The 18,509-nt window shown below is 36.2% G+C and overlaps 1 long non-coding RNA gene across 2 annotated transcripts; it reads left to right on the forward strand.

Annotated features, from left to right (window-relative positions):
* The first annotated feature begins 3,512 nt into the window (after positions 1-3,512).
* On the forward strand, positions 3,513-17,655 carry LOC107824249 (uncharacterized). Of its 2 annotated transcripts, none has more exons than XR_012704649.1 (2): positions 3,513-4,099; positions 6,943-17,655. It is a non-coding gene; the product is annotated as an uncharacterized LOC107824249 (long non-coding RNA). The 2 variants fall into 2 exon arrangements; XR_012704650.1 differs by having other exon boundaries at positions 3,513-3,729.
* The last annotated feature ends 854 nt before the right edge of the window (positions 17,656-18,509 follow it).

Raw genomic sequence — 18,509 nt, forward strand, 5'->3', positions numbered from 1 at the left:
AAAGGCTAAAGTAATAACTAATATCAGGAGCCGCAGATCGGAAGATAGCTTAAACTTACATAAAGGTTGATCAGAGGGAAGAGGAAATATATAGTACAAGCAAGTTGAAGGATGGTTGCGAGTAGTATAGATAGATATGTTTCCCAAGCTAAATAATGGTAAAGCGCCAGGGTTTTAAGAAGACAGGAGTAAGGATAAGAAAAGGTGACTGAGAAGGTGATGAGAATGGATAAGTTCTCGGGATTAAGCCCATGAAAACAAGAGAGTTGATGGATTCTTTAAGTTATAGAAAACTCAGCATAGCCTGAACGAACTCAATGGAGTCTAAGACTATTAGCATTTAGGAGAGATGGAATACTTCCTTGGTAGTAGAATGAGGGTGTAATTGTGATAAACAAAGGATGACATTTGGTCCTTCGATTGAGTAATGATTTGATGAATTCTACAGGATTAAAATACCCACATAAGTGAATCACATTGGGATGCTATAAAATACGGTTATTGAAGTACAGTATCACCGCTAAGTGGATCAGGAAAACCACTTCAAATATTCCTCGATGCAACGCAAGCCCTAGTCTTACTAGGTAAGCGTTGATTTACGTACTCATGCTGCACTTCTGCACTAAATGTGCAGAATCTGATAGGTTTATTTGGTGACCATCTTGGCGCGTAGGTGCACCTGTTGAGGAGACTTTATGTGAGCTGTATCCCAGGCTATGCATCGCAGTTCACGGAGTCTCCATCGTACTATTTATTTTCTCCTGTCTTATTTACATTCTAGACAGATGTTGTATTATTATTGTACTCCTTAGTAAATGCTCATGCACTCATGGCACCGGGTTTTGGGGTTATACTAGTTGATGCTCACTGTTTCGTATGTTGTTATCTCCTTTCATTTCTTTTATAACTACAAATATTGTACGTTCCCGTGGATTTAAAAGTGTAAATCTCTTTCCTTATTGAAATCTATGATTTCGAAAGTAATAAAATGAGTAATTATATTAATAAATCACTGTTTGCTTGCCTGACGGCGGCATTAGGCGCCATCACGACCTATAGTAGATTTTGGATCGTGACAGTAACCATCTCATAGATGCATCTTATGTGGTATACATGACAGGTGAATAGGCCCATATTCACCTTTGATATTTTCAGCATTCATGAGACTCAATCCCAATTTTAGTTGGTCTATTAATTAATGAGAACAAGCAACATAAGAGAATTCGTAAAGAACTTTCTAGTTCTTTAATATTTACCCATGTGAATTCTCTTTTATTTTTGCATATCATACTTAAATTAATATGGCTAAACCAATTATACCAATTGGATAAATTATCAATATTGATAAACTTCAGGTTTACACCATGACGTGTGCAATTATCAATAAACTCCAAGTTTATTATGATATGGGTTTTTATATATCAATAAACATCCAGTTTACTGTGTCATGTAATTTCACCATACTTTATTTATGTAGTAAATATCAGGCAAGAAAGGGGGTAATTTTTATATACATATTACCCTGCTAAAGTTGTAGTAATATAAAGATATTAAATCTTCTCATTATTTATAGTCTCAATATAACCAACCGCTTTCGCGAATACTTTAGAAACTCAATAAGTTTCTTTGAGACTTACTACAACACAATGCCTTATTGATAATCAATTTTATTCCTCAAAAATAGTAATAATTGTCTCTTCTAGAGCTCTAAATTAATTTTGTACTACCATATATTCATCAACATCCATATGGTAATTTTCTCTCTCAAAGAGAAAGTTGTACCATTATGGTCATGGGCAAAATTATATACAAGATCTATTTATTGCATTACTGTTGTCCTTTAATAATCACATTGCCAAAATATTTTAGCGTACAACAGGTACGTGACCAATAATCATTCATGTCATAATAATGACATTATTTTATTATTTCCTCTCAAACCTCTGTCTAGAGGTGAGTATGATATATTCACTACCACTAGCACGTTTATATTCTTTCAAGAATGAATATGTATTCATAAATCATATGTTGTCACATTCACACCATGAATGGACCATAATCATTTATATGTGCTTTACAAAATCTCATGTCAAATCAATGACAAACATTATTTTTACAGAGTGAAAGGTTATTTTGAGAATCCTTATTGTTCTCATTACCATAATGATGACGATTATAATTTCTTCTATTGCCATGTCCACATCCATTGATAACTTCACGGTAATAATTTTGTCTTCTTTTAGACTTATTATATATTACTACCACATTCTCTTAAGGGAATGAGAAAGAAGCAAATTCAATGGGACGGGTTTTCAATTTTTGTGCTCACAATCATACATGAATTTGATCATGGCAAGACAGAGAAATTTTACCACTTCGAGTGGTTATAATTTCTTACAAATTCTATTAGAGTTATAATCAAACTTTGTTGTCTTTGCTTGTATTTAAAATCAAATTATTAAATTTTAAGAATTTAGAAGAGAAAAATAAGGTAAACTACTTAACTTCAATCCAGAATTTATTCCTGAAGGAAGTTCATGGAATAATTGATAATCATTATGCTCAATATTATATACATGTTGAGCACCATGCACGTATTCCAAATCCTGGTGACCAAAGAAGATGCCTCTACTCAATTGGTTAGAGTCTTCTGCTGATAGTGTGCTATAAAACATAAAAAAAGAAGAGTATTGCAGAGAAAAGTAGAGAGACATAATTTTTATTGATTTGGGATGATTTACAATGGAATAGAACCCCTCTATTTATAGGAAAAAAGTGACTTAGCCACCAAGTAACAAACCCTAAAATCTCTCTAAAATATAGACATTCACCTTAAATATAATTCTATTTATAATACTATTGAACTGGATAAGATTTATTGAACATTAATTTTGACCCTCCCTTTTAAAAATTAAATTATTTATGCTTATTAATCAGCAATAAATCTAGTAAAATATTTTAAAATCAATAATACCTATTTTCTTAAAATATAAATAATATAATACTTATTAATAATTAAAAATATTAAATTAATGGTAATTTAGTATTAAATATTTACAAATTATATCACTCCTGTTATTTTAAATTAAATTTCATATCTTAACAAATAAGTTTTACAATTAACTTAATAAATTAGTCTTTAATTTACAACTATACTACCTTTATTACTTTAATTAGCCAAATTTAGTTTTTTTACAGATGAAGTATTATAATTAATTTTAATAACTAATTAATTACAATAATTAGTAATATATTTAATGATTATATTTTATTGCATTTAATTAAAATTAATTATATTTAATTAAATTAATCTTTTAAGGGGGTTAAAAGCTTAAAAGGCTGCAATTTCAATTGACTAATTAAATACAATGTGACCACATTTTAAATCAAGTACCATATGTTTTGGACAAAATCATAAGCCCAACACACCCTTTGAATCGATCCAGACCCACTCCTTCATCCAAGCTGGTGGTCCATGCCATCTCCTCTAAACCAATGGCATCGCGACATTTCATCGCTCCCCAACACTCACATAAGAAACACAAATTGTGCAACTTAAACTCATATGTTCTCTCTTCGTCCTTCAAATCCAGAGCATGCATGAACATTATCTTCAACTTCATCATCTTTATTTGATGTCCAGAGGTCAAACGCAGTGACCTCTAGACATTAGGTTGGACTAGCGGTCCGTTGGCTTCAACGGTCTTCTTCCTCCATCCTCGTGCCCAGGTAAAAGTCTCTGTTGTTTTCCCCTCTGTTCTTTTCTGATTTCATCGTGTTGCTATCATCATCCATCATTCATCACTTTCCACTATCTATTTTGAACCAATCGGAACCCTAAGGCTTGAAGGACACTATAAATACGATCTTAAATGCTCTCACCTAACAGACACCAACATACATCAATACACACTTAATACTACTGATCCATACACTGAAAGAATTAATAGTTCAAGTCTTAAGTTCCAGCAGTTCTTTTCTAATTTCTCTTTTCTTCTTTTTATTTTCTGTTCGAGTGCAATCTAATGTGAGTTGATCGTAGTAAGTTTGGATACCTTAGACAACTGTTAGCATCTGCTTGGTTGCTGCTCCACAAAAGGTCAGTGTGGACTGACCTTCTCTCTTTAGTTTTCCCTAAAATTAGTTATGTGACTCTGTGTTTATGCCGTTTATACTGACAAACATCTACAGGGCAAGATAATGCGTGGTTTTTCATTATGTGTTGCTATTTATGTCATTTTGTTTCTGTTCTAAGAATGATAATGTTTCTTAGTAATTATATTGCCTTATATTGTTATTTGATCTGTAATATTGGACCTTAACTCGCATGGTTTAGCTAATATGATTCAGCACTATCCCAATGAATAGATCATGTTAAGTCTTCATACATTAAGACTTATGTTAATACTATGTGTGTTCCATCTCTGTTAAGTTAAATGATAGCTATCACACTAACTAAACCGACTAGGTCATGGTCTTATGTTTTCTCTAATATTCTGTCAAACTTCACATCTGCTGCACTATGCCATGTTGATTCTCATGTTTGTGATATTGTGTCACATTGTTTTAATTCAATAAAGAGTGGTTCTTAATTTATGTTTTCTATTTGATCTGTCTACCTAATGATCTTTATTGACATTCTTGTTGCTAAAATCATGCTTGTTTCTGTACACTTAGTGACTCATGTAAGTCTATCACTATGACTTGAAATCATGAACCTGAATCTGCTCACTTGCTGTGTTTGATTTGCCATGTCCCTCTGCTACCTCATGACTATGAACTATGTGGTAGTGGCTATTCAAAACCTTTACTGTTGTGATGGTTGAATGACTCTTGCTTGTGCCCATGTTCATCGTGTTAATTCTGCTAATTCAGTGATGTTTATGAAGCCATCCTATACCCTTAGCTTGAGAAATTGTGTGCTTGGATCATTGTGTTGCCTTCTATGATTTATACTTGCATTAGTATGCAATCTTGACCCTCCACAGTATTATGTTATACTCAAATTGTCACGACCCGAAATTCAACTAGTCAAGATGGCACCTAACCCCAACCCGCTAGGTAAGCCAATTAACAACAATCCGATTCAATGAGAGTTACTGATAAATGGAATGATAATATAACTGAATTTCTATACAAAGAATTCCCAAGGCTGGTAGTACAAATTATGATCTTCTAAGATTTAGAATTTACAAAGCTGGAATGAAATAAATACATCATCTGTTTGAAATATACATGAACAAAATAATAATCCTAAAGCTACCAAGAATAATAGGCAGCTAGGAACGGAACGCAGGATGAAATGCAGGTACATCTTCAATGCCAGCTCCCACCTTATACAGCAACATCAACATCCAAAATCTGCATGCAAGGTGCAAAAATATACTATGAGTACAACTGACACCATGTACTCAATAAGTAACAAACCTAACCTTAGGTTGAAAGTAGTGACGAGCTTGGACAAAGGTCAGAGTCCAACACCAACAACCAGGAACAACTCATAATAATATATCTAAAGCAGTACAAGTAATAACTCAAAGATATAATACTCAACTCGTTCATAGTTCCGGAAAATAGGCATGCTTTTCAAGTATAACAATAAAACCCAAATCTTTCACCGAAATCACCAAAATATGATTAAATCTGAACACAACTGTGACTTTTTCCAAAAACTTTCAACAACAGGTAAGATGTTTCATTGTCAGATGGCATGAGGAAAGTACACCTCTATACCTACATGTCAATGTGTATATTAAGTCATGAATGTCGGAATGTTGTACCGCATGAGGAAATGCATCTCAATGCCTACATGTCATGTATGTATGTCACTGTAATGCAACGCAGTGATAAAACCATATGCACACTCAGTCCTCACAGTCACTCAGTCCTCAAAGGAAAAGGCATATATGGTTTTCAACTTAAGGTATATACAAATTTCAAAGGGTGATTTCCTACTTTCCGATCACAAACAAATTACATCTTTTCTCTTTCAAAGTATATACACAACCTTCTCAAAATAGTGAATTTTCAAATAAGGTTTAGAATATTTTCATAGAGTTTACTTATCAACTTTAAACACTAACTAAGCAGAATATAGACTTTTCTTTCCCCAAACCTAACCTAAGTTTAAGGAGCCACCTCAGGTGAATTTTAAGGGATGCCCAGTGCCTTTCCTTTAGAACAACTAGAACCCTTACCCAAATCACACTGGTTAGCAGACCATTAGGATAATAATATCATAGACTTATAGGCACCCTAATATACCTTAAAATATTAGGTGGAGATTTTTTTATCAACTTCAAAAGAACCATTAGTTGTATTGTATTTTGACTATTGCAAAATAAGGTGCAATAACATGGCGACTCTGCTGGAGATTTTTGTTGGTTCTGACCTTAGCGGACTTAGGATAGAATTGAACCTGGGGGTGTCTTGTTATATTCTGCTTTGATTATATTTGATATGCAAATATGTGTTTACTCGCTTTATTCTACTTGTTTACACTTTATAATATGCTTACCTATTTATTTATATTACTACCTTACTACAATTATCTGTTATTGCTTTATACATATTTCCTATCAAGTCTTGGCCGTACACAATCGCACACAATGACACGCGAGGGTTGTTTTTACACCCATCAGAACTTTATTTCAAAACTCTCTAGTTTCAGAGAATGACTTTGTCAGGCCAACTGATATAACGACTCGCAATTATTCTATCCAACTCCAAAATTAGGAAACACTCTACTCTTAGCAAACATAGGTCATTCTGCATAAACCTTAGGTGGCTCGATCCTTGGTATTGACTCATGACTAGGAAATCCACCTTAATATCAACAACTCATGCACCCAACAATATATTTTTTTGTGGAACTACGAATCAATCCAGATAAGACGCTAAGGATCCAGAGCAAAATTCTTACCAAATCTTTTACCCTTTTAGATGGAAATCAACCGCAATGTCCCAGAGATTAACATCGCCATGGGTGCATCTCACAAATTGAAGCAGTTGTGGAGGAAAATTCAACGAGAGCACGAGAACGAGATCAGGACACACCTAGGATCACTAACCGCCCCGATGAACATTTGAGCTGACAAGGTACTCACCAGGTTGCTGATAGAGTTTTGGGACCCAACCAAGGCGGTATTCAAATTTTTCGATTGTGAGTTGCGCCAACACTGGAGGATATTACTAGTTTCACGGAGTTATCATTCACCAGGCGGAAGCCAATACTGCTAGTCGTCATGCCGGACCATAGGTTCTTCCATGCACTAGGTCTGACGAGTAACAGGAAATTGTGAAACATCAAGGATGGATGGGTGAGTTTAGACCATCTATTTGATAGATTTGGACACCGGGATAGCTATGAGTGGCATCTTGAGGAATTCTAGTGTGATCAAGCGGCATGGGAGAGCTTTCGCCCCATAACCTTTTCTCTAGCACTATTGGGACTCCTGGTTTTCCCACAAAGGAAAGGGAGAACCAACATTAACCTATTGCCTTTGGTTTAGGCTACCTTTCGAGGAAATCTGCAGGTCACCCTTGTTCCTATGATACTGACGGAAATATTTCGAGCACTGTCGGCATGTTCAAGAGGATATGATTTCTTCAGAGGTTGCTACTTTCTAGTACATATATGGGCTACAGGGCATTTCTTCCAGAGGGAGGTGACCATTGACTACTTTATCGGCATTAGTAACATGATCCACAACCATAATGAAAGGACGAGGCATTGGTCTACACCACGTGGCCAGGAGGAGTGGCAGGAACTTTTGACCCATTTGAGTGGAGAATTCATCAAATGGAAACTTTCTTGGTTGAATGGTAGAGCAATCATGAGAATCTCGGGGAAGTACTTCATTGAGTTGCTAGGTCTGGAGGGGATTCAGCTGTACACACCACTGAGGGTTCTTAGGCAGTTTAGTCTGATTCAAGATGTGTCTCTCTATTCAAGGACAACTTTGTACAAGGATGATTACAACAGGTATATTTGATCCTGAGGGTAAGGAATCTCCAGGACGAGTGGAATGACTTGATCACAATGGGAATGTGGCAAAATCCCTGGTGCATGCTGTTGACGACCAATTTTTTTTTCGCAAATATACCACTAGGCAGTATTCCTAGTGGCTAATATATATATAAAATCCCAAAATGGGTCTACATCTTACAATAAGTCCAAAAAAATATAAAATATTAAAGCTACTACTAGCTAATACTCCGAATAGGAAAGGTAACACAAATGAACTAGATATTACAGAGTAGCAGGATGTAAGCATTCGTATCGAAGTAGTGGTGTTGAATTCAAAGGCCAAGGGAAAAAACCAAGTAGCACCTCCAATGCTCTCACCAGGCACCATGTTCTTCATTCCATATGACAAATTAATGGACAAGGCTAATGTTGGTTCCAAACAAATATACCACTTTGTTGAAGCTATCCAGAACTGCACAGTACATGTGTTGATCCATCTCGAACTTCTTGTAAATTTGTAGAACATGATCTACTTGCTTATCCAAAATAGGTTGTATACTTTGTTATCATCTTCAAGCTTTGTGTGATAGCACACTAATATCACTGGAAAATGTTCATACAGTACACATCATGATAGTGAAAATAGCAGCAACATTTGGTTATTTCTGGTGTTGTCCTGTGTTTTTCTGCACTGTCTGCTTTGCTTATCAGTTCTGACTGTTGATAAATTACCCCCACGATGATCATGGAAACATGCTAATACCAGTTGGAAGCCCTGTAACAACATCCAGAAACAACCAAAACAGAAACATTTGGCAAGATCAGTCAATGCATTCGTAGTAGTGATCATCAATCGGGTTCTTTTCTCTTGGCAATCCTAATCCTAAGGTTAGGTACTTGTGATTTGTCCATGTTTATTAATATTTTTCCTTCAACTGGTAGTTCATGAAATGATTGAAATCTGAGCGTACCTGCAAAAGAGAAAACTAGGTTAGCTAAGAAGTCAGCAACAATGTTGCCTTCCCTTAGTACATGCCGAAAGAGCACATTGTAGGTGCTCTTTATTTCCTTAATCTTCCTCACTTCAAATCCTATGCACCATGGAGTTTCCCATTCCTCATCAATTATCTTCCTCATTACCAGTGAATCAGTCTCCATAATGAGGGGATGGAGCAGCCTTTCTACACAATATGCCAATCCCTGTACAATTACCTTTGCTTCTGCCACTATATTAGTAACCTCCCCTATCTCACTTGCCTCTACATACAATAAATCACCAACATGATCTCTCACATAAAATCCATATGATCTTGGTCCAGGATTACCCCTTGATACACCATCAGTGTTGCACTTGAACCAACCCTCATAAGAAAGTTGCCATGTTATTGTTTTGGTCACCACATAGGGCCTGTAACCTTCAAAGAATTGGATCATATATGGCCATAGAAGAGGAATGCTTGATAGCCATGGATACCTTTGTCTTGATAGGTAGTGAAATGTCTTGTTCACCTCATGAATCACCCTATTGCAAGTGACTGCGCCCCAATTATTCATATTATTTCTCCTCTTCCATAGTTCCCATGTGATGATTACTGGAGCAGCCTGAAATACTGTCTTAAGTTTGGAATAAAATTTTGCATTCCACCAAGATCTTATTACTTGGTGAACCTGCACCATGCTTATCACAATACCTGCTACTTGAAGGAATACCTTCCACACCTTTGCTGCAGTAGAACTTGCGAGGAATAAGTGCTGAAAAGTTTCTTCTTGCGTTGGCACACAACACCAGCATTTAGAGACTATTACATAACCCCTCCTCTTCCAAAGATCATTAGTAGGTATCTTTCCTCTCCATAATCTATAAAGAAAGAAAGATATTTTAAAAGGCAAGCCTTTAGTCCACAACATCTTATATTCTGCATTAGTAGGAGCTTTATGCCTTAGTATTTGTCAGACACTACTGACTGAAAATCTGCCTGAAGATGTTGGCTTCCACTTAGGTGTATCCCAATATTCATCAGTTTCATAAAACTACACCTCATGTGTTATATGATCTGCTATTTCTGGTGAAAATATTTGCTCAAGCAGTTGAACATTCCAAATATTATCATCCCTCAACTCTGCCACTTCTTCTAGTTCATCATTTATTAGAAATTTTGGGGGTATTATATTTTACAAAGCACCTAATCCAGTCCAATTTTTATGCCATACATTAGTAGTACCTCTATTCAACACCCATTGTATCTCATGCTCCACTTCATCTCTTGCTTTCTATATTTTTTTCCACACATGTGATCACCCTCTAAATTGAACCATAGTGGGTATTTTCTTCTTACAATATTTGTTCCACATGAAGTTTGCCCATAATGACTTTGATATTCTAAACTTTCACCATAACCTCACAAAAAAAGCTTTAGATACATCAAAGAGTGATCTAAAACCAAGTCCACCTTCTTCCTTAGGTAAGCATAGATTGAGCCATTTGGTCTAGTGCCTGCTTCTTCCTTCCTCTTTATTACTCCAGAAAAATCTAGCAAAAGTCTTGTGCAAATGTTTCATTATATTATTAGGAGGATCAAGTACTGAAAGAATATGAGTAGGCATACTTTGCAATACACTAGTAATGAGTGATGCCTTGCCACCATAGGACAAAAGTTTCTCTTTCTAGGACTGCAACTTTGCTTTTACCTTCTTGATAACATTATTGTAGTAAGCCTTCCTCCTCCTTGTATTGAAAATAGGATAGCCAAGATAAGTAAGTGGAAATTCACCTTTTTGAAATGTTGTAATTGTACCCACTGAAGAGCATAGTGATTCTGCTACATTACCATGCATGTAATAGGAGCTTTTGTACTTGTTTATAAGCTGGCCAGAAGTTTGTTCATACTTAGTAAGCACCTTAACAATCTTCCCCAAAGTGTAAGGATTAGTTGAAGCAAATATGATTGTATTATCTGCGTAAGCCAAATGATTTAAAGGGTCTGTCCATTTTGGCATCCCAAAGCCTTTAAGCCTTTTATCCTCAAATAGTTTATTCAAGGATCTTGATAGCACATCAGCGATAGAATGAATAATGCTGGAGATAGAGAATTACCTTGCTTGACTCCTCTTGTGGATTTAAAGAAGTCTGAAGCTTGATCATTATTTTCAGTAAGTTTATTGAAAATATTTTCTAATTAATAAATACTTATTTTTATATAAATTAAGTAATTAATGGTGTTAAATTAATAATTTAGTGTTAATACAAATATATCACTCTTACTATATTTGAAACTATTAAAATAACTTTTACAATTATTATATATGTTTATAATTAATTTGATAAGGTTGTTCCTTAATTTTGATAAAATAGCCTACTATTTTTAAAATAATCCAAAATTAATGTCACAAATAGAAAATAGGATATGTAACACTTAGTTAGCTAATTATAGTAATTAGTAATGTATTTTATTTCTATAATATTTTATTGAAATTATTGAAATTAATTTAAATTAATTACAAAAGGGTTAAAGACTGAAATGGCTACATTTGCAATTGTATAATTAAATAAAAATGGCTACCTTTTAAATCAATTTTAGCCTAAAACACATGCGCAATATTGCCTAACCCGGTCCAAAATTACTCCTTCCTAACCACCTTGGTGATCCAGGACAAATCTGGAGGACTAATGGCATCGTGCCACATCCCCCGTCCCACTCACTCATAGCGCAAACACAATTGATCTGGGCCGTCGATCCAAATCATCGGTGGTCCATGTTTATTCATATTTTTCCTTTTATTTTAAACCCCATGCCATATATTATCTTAACCGTTGGATCACACAGATCCAACAGTCCTATTTTTTTCTAATAACCTTTTCTTTAAAACTTTAAGACCTGAATTATCAGGGTCGTTGATCAAATGATCCAACAGACCAGATCCCGTATTTCATATTTAACCAAAGACGCCCACTAACCCTAATCATTTTATCCGTGAGACCCTCCGCCCCAAACCTAATCATTTTACCCGTGAGACCCGCCACCCCATTTCTCTGAGTTTTCTTTGAAACGCTTAGCCTCCATCAATCTCCAACCTTGCATAAATTTGTGAAAGGTCACCTAAATCACCCCTTTTGTCCCCTAAGACCACGAATCTTGCCTGAATCCTTCCATTTTTCATCACTAAATTCAAAATCCCCAATTCAAAAATTCTAGACCTGAACGATCAAACTTAAAATCATCTAATTCTCATATGTCCCGTCAAATATGCGGCATGCATGGCCGCGTCTTCAGTTTTATCATCACGATTCTTTGTCCAGAGGTCAAACATGGTGACCTCTGGACATTAGGGCTTGACCACTAGGTTGAGAACTTCAACGATTAACCTTCTCTTTTCTCACGTAAAAATTCTCATTATTTTTCCTCTATTTCTTCTGATTTCACTTCCTATCGTCATCTTCCACTCATGATTTAAATCGGCTGAAGACTAAGTTATTGAATGACAGTATAAATATGGTCTTCAATGCTCTCACCTAACATTACCAACAACACTTAATACAAGACAAAAACAAACAAATGCTTAAGAGAATTAAAAGCTTAGATTTCTCACTGATTTTCTTTTCCTTCTCTGGTTCTGAGTTCATATACTGTCGGGGCTTGAGTTTGGCTTCTTAACGGCTAAAAAAAAAACTTTGCTTGGTTTGCTGCTCTGTAGAAGATCAGTGTACCCTAACCCTCCCTTTTCTTTCTGTTATGTGTGTTTATTTAGTGATTTTGATGTATTCTTTGCTGATTTCTCTTCGTTCATGATGCATGTTAGTAATTTCTGGTTTTCCTGTGTATTGTTTGTCATTCTTGTTAATTAATTCTTATCCTTATAATAACCCATGATTGCTTTAGTATTTCTAATTAATCTGTGACTTAGTTGGATAACATTTGCTATAATGAAATGATAAAATTCTGTTGAACTCTTGTTATTAGCCAAAAGAATTTTGATGTTCTTCCATGATTGTTCTGTTAACCATGCCATCATGCTAACTTGCCTAAACTGTGATCTTTGACCTATATTATATCTTGCTAGGAACTTATGTTTTCTACTTCTGCATTACAATAATTATGGGGTTAATGATGTTATGCTACTTGTTGATCCATGCCATACTTAACCTGTATACTTTGATAATATTTGAACCATGTTTGTTGTGTACACTTAAGGATCCAATATAAGTCTGTTAGTTTAGTCTGAACTCACTAGTTTAGTTGCCAGGCTACTTGCTTTTCAAACATGTCCTGTAATCTTGTGATCCTTGAAAACATCACTATGTGATAAGTTTGAATGTCCTCTGTTTGTCCTTGTGTTTATGTATCTGCCTAGTTACACTTATGAACTTTCTTATCCGAAGGACTCATGTCTAAGCCACTATACGCTTATTGTTTCATAGAAGAATAAGTTGAACCTTGCCAGTTTTAACAACTTAACAATGAAGAATCTGAGGAGAAAAGCTACTGTTGGGACTTGTAGGCTCAAACAATTTCTTAATACCTGCTTGTCCAGATAAAATGAATGATATTCTATATTATTTGATGTCCTCAGTTTGTGTAGGTTTAGTTATGAACTTGGATGTTTGATTAGGAATTTAATAAACTAGTAGTCCTACTACTAAGTCTGAATTATACCAAGATTGACCTTCTTGCCCACCTGCATACCTCTGTTGGTGTTGTTGTTCTTTAAGGAGGCCTGAACAAGGTTATTAGTCCATTTACTTAGTAGAGTGAGGACTTGACCATATGTGTAAACTTCTGATAGTTCAGAATACAGCCTAAATAGTTGTTAAAGTATTGTGAGCTCGATTAAGGATTCCTGTAAGTGTAAACCTACCAGTATAACTAATAAAATCTGTATGCATGTCATGACACAAATACCTAACCAATCGTGATGGCGTCTATCGTTGAACTAGGCAAGCCGACATTCTCAATATGCTTTCAATATATAACAGAAGTGAGCTAAAGTAATTAAACTAACTGAAGGTTTACATAATAACGAGGTAAAAACCCAAAACACAAGTGCGGAATGATATCCCGACATCGGGGTGTCACTAAGTCATGAGCATCTAGCAACCAATCTAGAAACAGAGTCTACTACAGTCTGTGCCAAATGCCAATACAAGAGAGAAAAGATAATAAGAAAGGAGAAACAAGGACTGTGGACGCCGGCAGCTACCTTGTAAGTCTCCGATAATCAGCTCGCGCACGAACTCAGCGACCGCCAGAACCGTACATACCTGGATCTGCACATGAAGTGCAGGGTGTAGCATGAGTACAACCAACTCAACAAGTAATAAAATTAAATAAGGAATTGAGAAGCAGTAAAATACAGATCATTTCAAAAGTTTTCACTAAAGAGTGAACATGCTTTCAAATCCGGTGATATAAGTTAAATCAGTCGACCTCAAGTAAAACAGATATAAATCTTCCAGAAATTACACAACAACAATAGATAACAACTAAGTACAATAATAAATAAAAGCAAGTACAGCCTCTCAAGGCAACAATCACTCAACTCACCTCAACAGCTCATACTCTCATCTCTCAGCCCTCAATACACTCTCTCAATAGGTACCTGCGCTCACTGGAGGTGTACAGACTCCGGAGGGGCTCCTTCAGTCCAAGCGCTATATTGCTGCGGTGCGCAGCCCGATCTAATATTGTTGCGTCGTGCAACCCGATCCAATAATATATATATATATATATATATATATATATATAAGCTCGAAGGCTTGTTGCGGCGTGCAACCCAATCCATATACCTCACAAACTTTTAGCTTAGCACTCAGGCCCTATCTGAGTCACTAACCTCTCCAGCCTCTGGAACTCACAGAATATCATAATAATTAGCCCAAACAGAGAATACAACAAGTATCAACAAGACAACAATTAGCATTCAATTCAACAAGTATACGATCACTGTGGGTCCCAACAATGATATCATATGGCCTAAGCATGGTTTCTAACATGAAAGGCAGTCAATTGCTCAAAGACAAGGAAAAACAAGTAGTAACAATGGTTATTCAACTTTACAGTCTCACGGGACGGACCACAATCCCTCACGGTGCACGCTTACACGCCCATGATCTAGCATGTGCGTCACCTCCAAATATTCACATCATACCAATTCTCGGGGCTTCATACCCTTAAAACCAGATTTAATACTGTAACTTACCTTAACCACGCAAGAATCTTGCTCCGAAATGCCTTTGCCTCTCGAATCGGCCTCCAAATGCCCTGAATCTAGCCATAACAGTACGAGATAATCAATATTGGCTAAAAGGATCAATTTCACAAGAAAACTACTAAAATATAGTCCAAAATCCGAAATCGGCTCAACCCGCCCCCCCGGGCCCACGTATCGAAACCCAATGAATGTCACAAAACCCGAAAGCCCATTCACTCACGAGTCTAACTGTACCAAATTTATCAAAATCGAACCTCAATTGCCTCTCCAAAACCCCAAAATTCATTCTCCAATTCCCAAGCCCTAATCTCCCAAATCTCACCTCAAACACTTACCAGCTAGGTGTAAGATCAGTGGGAAAATACCATTATTGAAGATAAATAGGCACAAGGAACTTACCTCAGTGATTACTCCGATATTTCTCTCAAATCCCCAAAATCCGAGCTAAAAAATGATAAAAATGGTAAAAACTCTCGAAGTGTTCTATTTATAGGTTCGTCCCATACTTCTTGCACCTGCGACTCCATTTCCGCATCTGCGGGCAAAGCCCCTCTTCTGCGAAAAAATCCCTACACACTGCCTCCGCTCCTACAATCAAGTGACTGCATCTGCGCTCTTCGCGGGTGCGGGAACTACATCGCACCTGCGGTCCAAACTCGCACCTGCACCCCTAAATCTGCTTCTGCGACCATTTGCAGGTGAGGGAATTCCATTGCAACTGCGTCCTCTGCCCAGATCCTCCTTAGCCGCATCTGCGGCTCCTCCTTTGCTTCTGCTGGCTCGCACCTGCGGTTCCCACTTTGCAGGTGTGGTTACACCAGTAGCAGCAGCTTCAGCTGCAATTCTTCAACTCCCATCAAGCCGTTAACCACCCGAAATCACCTCGAGGCCTCCAGGACCTCACCCAATCATACCAACAAGTAATATAACCCCATGCAAACTTAGTCGAACCTTCAAATAACTCAAGACAATATCAATACACCAATTACACCCGGATTCAAGCCTAAAGAACTTCTAAACTTTTAAATTCCACAAACGACGCCGAAACCTATCAAACCACGTCCGATTGATCTCAAATTTTACACACAAGTCAAAAATGATACCACGAACCTATTCCAATTTCCGAAAATCTAATCCGACCCCGATATTAAAATTTCCACTGCCGGCCAAAATCGCCAAAATTCCAACTTTTGCCAATTCATGTCTTATTCCACTAGGGATTTTCAAATCACATTCCGAACGCGCTTCTAAGTCCAAAATCACCTAACAGAGCTAACAGAACCATAAAAATTCAAATCCGAGGTCGTTTTTCCACAAGTCAATATCCGGTCGACTTTTCCAACTTAAGCTTCCAACTAAGAGACTAGGTGTCTCAATTCACTTCAAAACCACTCTGAACCCGAACCAACCAACTCGGTAAGACATTATACATCTGTAAAGCACAAAAAAACAAAAATGGGGGAAACAAGGCTATAACTCTCGATACGACCGGCCGTGTCGTTACAATGTTTGTCTTTCCTACCCTTAGGATCATTCAACTCAGCATTTGTTCTACCTTGACATAGTTACTGTTGGTTGCTCTGAAGATTTTCCTATTTTGCACTTATGATTAATCTCTTTAAATGCTCTAACACATGTTGTAAATGAATGGCGAGCACTCCTGGATACTGTTAGTAACTATAGTGATGACTTTTGTATTCTGAGTTTTGATTCTAAGGATGATGATATAATTCCTTCAGTGTTTATGTCTCTACATTTTTGTTTTGGTTTCTGCAGCATCTGAACTTCTTATGTACTTGAACTATTGTGTCTATTCCTGGTCTCATATTGATTGTTAAGTGAATACTTCATTTGTATCTAAACCTTTGAGGAAGAGTGAGTGTGAGTGGCCAAGGGTATTTGGGTTGGGATCTAGTTTGTGGTTAAGGTGTCCTTCCTTGACACAAGACTGCTCGGGGTCCTTGAGACCCTTGTGAACTCTGAAGTGCTAGAGATTCCAAGGGTGCTTTATCCACGAATAAGGTCTTATACTAAGCTCTTGATAATTGACTCTCACTAATCTCTTCAGGATTAATACAAATAAAAAATTTGTCTTCACTTTAATTATGTCTAGTTGTTACAATCCTATTCTGTTAGGCCTTGTGTTAGTTTTATTTCACTCTTAATCGTATGTCACAGTCTTATTCGATTTGGGCCTCATATGGATTTCACTAATGGAATTCATTTTCATCTTTGTATGATTGAACTTGGGCCTGCTGAGCCCATCTGGAATTCAAGCCTATTATCAGATCTTGAGCCGCAACATTTCTGTCACGTCTACTGTTCGTGCGTGTGACCTTGGGCCTGTTTGAGCATTAGACCCAAAATCATCCAGAGTCCAGTTCTTTACTCTTATTCCTTTTGAATTCATTGCGATACTATTTGATATGTGTATATATGTTCTTGAATGACTAACATTTATTATTGTATAACTTTAAATACCTTTGATTGTACAGGAAACATAGACAAACTAAAAGACTGTAGGTAAAAATAAAAAGGAATGGCTGTCTCTTGTATCAGTTAAATGACTTCAACTTATCTAATTATTTCTATTATCTAGTCTTCACTTTCATACTAACCGTTTCTCATGAATCTTCGAAGTTCAAAATAGATTTGAAAAGGCAAAAACCCTCTTTCTTTAAAGGCTAGAATTGGGCAAATAATCTCAAAGTCGAGTTTTCTACGAACCAAATGAACATAGTTGTAACAAAATAATTTCAAACGGTTTTCTTCTAAACTTAGATGCAAAGATTTGAAACTGGTTTCAAGGTATGCCTCACCCCTTTTTTAAAACAATCCTTAATGTGTTAAAGTTATGCAAATGGTCATTTTTGCTCTAAAAGGGAAGGCATTTCAAACTTAGCCACTATTTACAAAGTTTACAAATATAACATTATGGGAGTACTTTCTAAAATTCTTCCACCTATATAGATATAAACCTTTAGACTTTATGAAACCTATATCTTCTTTCAAAGCATATATACTATTTTCCTTCAAATAATAAGTTTTAAACAAGATATAGAGTAAGCTATAAAAAACTAACTAAATAGAACATAGACATCTAATTTTCTAAACTTAGTCTAAGTCCTATGGAGCTACCTTAGGTAAATTCTAGGGGGTGCCTAACATCTTCCCTTTAGAAGAACAAAAACCCTTAACCCAAGTCTTACTGGTTAGCAGACTAATAAGATAATAATAACTAAAACATGTACTCTAGTATACCTTTAAATATTAGGTGGCGACTCTCTTTTGTCATTAACAGGGAAACCACTAGTTGAATCTTGTTTTGACTCGT

Source organism: Nicotiana tabacum, chromosome 21, assembly GCF_000715075.1.
Source record: "Nicotiana tabacum cultivar K326 chromosome 21, ASM71507v2, whole genome shotgun sequence".
NCBI classification, from domain to species: domain Eukaryota; kingdom Viridiplantae; phylum Streptophyta; class Magnoliopsida; order Solanales; family Solanaceae; genus Nicotiana; species Nicotiana tabacum.